Genomic DNA, 5,077 nt, shown 5'->3' on the forward strand with positions numbered 1-5,077 from the left:
TGATCTACTTCCTTATTTAGTTTTGGGTAATTTTGAAATCCCAAAATAGGGTATTTTCATATTGGTACTCAACACAAAAATGCAAAGGATGTTGAGCAAGTTGAGCTGCAGCAACATAAACTGTAAATGTCTCAGGGAGCCCACACAAATTAACAGTATGGGGTACCATGGTAGCTCACCTGGTAGCTCACCTGGTGGAGCAGTTGCCTCGTGTACCGAGGCTGAGTCCTCATCGCAGCGGTCTGGGTTGGAAACCGACCTGTGGCCCTTTGCTGCATGTCATCCCCGCTCTCTCCCCCTTTTCAGAACTATTTCTGTCTCTATCAATACAGGAATAAAAGTCCAAAGAATAATCTTAAAAAATAAATGAACTGTCTAAGGTTTTGCACTGAGGAAGATTAAGAAACAACTGCTGCAGCTGACATTTTGTTAAATTAAAATGAATAAAAGTTAAAAGACAGGAATAACAGTGAAGAAATGGGCTACTACATCAGTATTAATGTGATTCTTGACCTCAGAAATAATACATGTAATATACCCTCATTGCAGTGAGACAGATAGTATGTTGTGATACTGTTGTAACTAATGTTAGTTAACTCCTGAATGTTTAAATAGACATGTAATTACAGTAATGCCCATGTGGAGAATAACTGGCTTGATCATTGTAACATGAGCAAACCGGGCTTAGTGTCTAGTCTAATATATAATTTGTCATATTTTTGGTAAACATATGACAACATGCAGACGGACAGCAGAGGTGTTTGCAAACTTTCTAGAAACGTTTTCATGCTTTTTGTTCACTGTGCCGTCCTGTCACTGCTGGACTCCATGAAGCCATGAATCAACCCCTGCTGTTCTCTGTGATGGAGCAAACAAAGCTTTTACAGCCTGCAGCCGCTGACGGTCTGACACTCTCATTTAATGGTAGGCATGTGTCAGTGAGATGCAACAGTGAGTTTTAGTCCATGGTAATGCTTGCCACAACAACACTAGACCATCAATGTACAAAAATAAGAGGCTAGATATGAAGAACTTGACGGGTCAGTTGGGTTCCCGACAGAAAAAGCTTTTCTTCCTCTCCTTGTGTCACAGTAAAAGCCCCGCCACCGTTGCATCTTTGCCCTTTTACGTTGTCGGGCTCCGGGGGGTGGGGGTGGCGTTGGGGGGGCAGTCCGTGCATTAAACTGCGATGCCGGGGAGAGGTCCCATGAGAGGATCCTCATCTCCCACACCGAGCGGCCGTCTCTGACCTGCTGAGTTGAATCCCTCAGGCAGACGTGGACCCCCCCTTTGAGAAGTGTCAAAATATTTTGGGTTGATTCTGAAGCTGTGGCGGGTCAAGGTCATTACTGGAAACACTGGGCTACACCGAACCAGCACACTGTGTTGAGGAGGCAGGAAGATATTTACGTACATATCGGTCACAACATAAAACTATGTCGCTCAGCGCTGTAACAGTTTGAATTGGATGGTGATTCATAATACAGTAATAGTAGTAAAAATAGATGCAGTTTTATTCATTTATTCATGTATTCATTTATTTTTGATCAGTCCTCCCAGTGGGTGATCAACCTTTTCGGTGCCATTTGTGGTCCAAAATTTTCAAAAGCTGCCAAATGTAGCTGGATATGATTTTCCTGTTGATACAGTGCTAGTAGTGTGCTGTCTCTCAACGTACACAATGCTAAATAGTTAACATAGAGGACTTGGGTCATGATTTACTGGAAGCACATGCTTGATCTTGGTACTGACCAAAGTGACAACCTCCCACAAATCTGATCTAACATGTTAGATGTTTTGTTTAACCTTTAAAAGCAACAAGTCAATAGAAAGTTTCCAGCAACATCAAGGATGAGAGAGGATCTGCCGGGGGCAAAGTGGACACCAGCAGCCTGGGAGGGGCACAGAACCTCATTACTGCCTGTCTGATTGTTGACGTCTCTGGAGGCTGTGTGGATGTGCCTGTGGGGCAGCAGGAGCTGAGGTAAGTCAATTCCAATTCAAAGTTATTAAGGGAAGCTGAGACACTGAAAAGGTACCTATAACTCAACGTCACTTCAAAGTGTCATGTAAGAGCTTCAATGTCAGCTCAGCCATCTCCCACATCCAGATATCACCTAAGAAAAGTTGCTTTATGTGACATTGAAAGATGCTGCGGTCTTCTGTCAGTGTCTTTGTTCGATGTGTTCAGCGTCATTACTGCTGTCATTGCTGCTGTCATTGCTGCTGTCATTGCTGCATCCACATAATGTCTGCAGAATGGGAGGAAAAGGAAAACATCTGTTATTCCAACTTGGAAGTGTTGGGGACGCAGGTATGAGCAGGGCTGGTTATTAGCAAATATTAAAAATAAGTAAGGGATAATGTACAGTGAGCCGGTCATTGTTCCGCGTCGGGGTGCAGCATCACCCTGTCGGGGATTCTTTCACAATGATGACCCGCTAGCTGCACATTATCTCACTTATTACACAACTACTTACTGAAGAAATCAATAATTTGACACAAAAACGGTCCTCCGGAGTACGACATCAGAGCTGCGCCCATAGCAACGGTCTGTAATACATAGCAACGCTCTGTTATACATAGCAACGGTCTGTAATACATAGCAACGGTCTGCTATACATAGCAACGGTATGTTACACATAGCAACGGTCTGTTATACACAGCAACAGTCTGCTATACATAACAACGGTCTGTTATACATAGAAGGTCTGTTATACATAGCAACAGTCCGTTATACATAGCAACGGTCTGTAATACATAGCAGCGCTCTGTTATACATAGCAACAGTCTGTTATACATAGCAACGGTCTGTTTTACATAGCAGCGCTCTGTTATGCATAGCAACGGTCTGTTTTACATAGCAATGTTCTGTTGTGCATAGCAACAGTCTGTTATACATAGCAACGGTCTGTTTTACATAGCAGCGCTCTGTTATGCATAGCAACGGTCTGTTATACATAGCAACGGTCCGTTATATATAGCAACTGTCTGTTATACACAGCAACAGTCTGCTATACATAGCAATGGTCTGTTATGCATAGCAACAGTCTGTTATACATAGCAACGGTCTGTTATACATAGAAGGTCTGTTATACATAGCAACAGTCTGTTATACATAGCAACGGTCTGTTACACATAGCAACGGTCTGTTATACATAGCAACGGTCTGTTATACATAGCAACGGTCTGCTATACATAGCAACGGTGTTACACATAGCAACGGTCTGTTATACACAGCAACAGTCTGCTATACATAACAACGGTCTGTTATACATAGAAGGTCTGTTATACATAGCAACAGTCCGTTATACATAGCAACGGTCTGTTACGCATAGCAACGGTCTGTTATACATAGCAATAGTCTGTTATACATAGCAATGGTCTGTTATGCATAGCAACGGTCTGTTATACATAGCAATGGTCTGTTATACATAGCAATGGTCTGCTATACATAGCAACGGTCTGCTATACATAGCAACGGTCTGCTATACATAGCAATGTTCTGTTAGACATAGCAACGGTCTGTTATACACAGCAACAGTCTTCTATACATATCAATGGTCTGTTATGCATAGCAACGGTCTGTTATACATAGCAACGGCCTGTTATACATAGCAACGGTCTGTAATACATAGCAACAGTCTGTTATACATAGAAAGGTTTGTTATACATAGAAGGTCTGTAATACATAGCAACGGTCTGTTATACATAGCAACAGTCTGCTATACATAGGAACGGTCTGTTACACATAGCAACGATCTGTTATACATAGCAATATTCTGTTATACATAGCAATGGTCTGTTATGCATAGCAACGGTCTGTTATACATAGCAATGGTATGTTATACATAGCAACGGTCTGCTATACATAGCAACGGTCTGTTACACTTAGCAACGGTCTGTTATACACAGCAACAGTCTGCTATACATAGCAATGGTCTGTTATGCATAGCAACGGTCTGTTATACATAGCAACGGTCTGTTACACATAGCAACGGTCTGTTATACATAGCAACGGTCTGTTATACATAGCAACGGTCTGCTATACTAGCAACGGTATGTTACACATAGCAACGGTCTGTTATACACAGCAACAGTGCTATACATAACAACGGTCTGTTATACATAGAAGGTCTGTTATACATAGCAACAGTCCGTTATACATAGCAACGGTCTGTTATACATAGCAACGGTCTGTTACACATAGCAACGGTCTGTTATACATAGCAATAGTCTGTTATACATAGCAATGGTCTGTTTATGCATAGCAACGGTCTGTTATACATAGCAATGGTCTGTTATACATAGCAACGGTCTGCTATACATAGCAACGGTCTGCTATACATAGCAATGTTCTGTTACACATAGCACGGTCTGTTATACACAGCAACAGTCTTCTATACATATCAATGGTCTGTTATGCATAGCAACGGTCTGTTATACATAGCAACGGCCTGTTATACATAGCAACGGTCTGTAATACATAGCAACAGTCTGTTATACATAGAAAGGTTTGTTATACATAGAAGGTCTGTAATACATAGCAACGTCTGTTATACATAGCAACAGTCTGCTATACATAGGAACGGTCTGTTACACATAGCAACGATCTGTTATACATAGCAATATTCTGTTATACATAGCAATGGTCTGTTATGCATAGCAACGGTCTGTTATACATTGCAATGGTATGTTATACATAGCAACGGTCTGCTATACATAGCAACGGTCTGTTACACTTAGCAACGGTCTGTTATACACAGCAACAGTCTGCTATACATAGCAATGGTCTGTTATGCATAGCAACGGTCTGTTATACATAGCAACGGTCTGTTACACATAGCAACGGTCTGCTATACATAGCAACGGTATGTTACACATAGCAACGGTCTGTTATACACAGCAAACAGTGCTATACATAACAACGGTCTTGTTATACATAGAAGGTCTGTTATACATAGCAACAGTCCGTTATACATAGCAACGGTCTGTTATACATAGCAACGGTCTGTTACACATAGCAAGGTCTGTTATACATAGCAATAGTCTGTTATACATAGCAATGGTCTGTTAT

The 5,077-nt window shown here is 41.5% G+C and overlaps 1 long non-coding RNA gene across 1 annotated transcript; it reads left to right on the top strand.

The window, feature by feature from the left end:
• The first annotated feature begins 3,549 nt into the window (after positions 1-3,549).
• On the top strand, positions 3,550-4,225 carry LOC141774881 (uncharacterized). The gene is made up of 2 exons (XR_012595498.1): positions 3,550-3,643; positions 4,136-4,225. It is a non-coding gene; the product is annotated as an uncharacterized LOC141774881 (long non-coding RNA).
• Positions 4,226-5,077: the final 852 nt, after the last annotated feature.

This window comes from Sebastes fasciatus, chromosome 10 (genome assembly GCF_043250625.1).
Source record: "Sebastes fasciatus isolate fSebFas1 chromosome 10, fSebFas1.pri, whole genome shotgun sequence".
Taxonomy (NCBI): Eukaryota; Metazoa; Chordata; class Actinopteri; order Perciformes; family Sebastidae; genus Sebastes; species Sebastes fasciatus.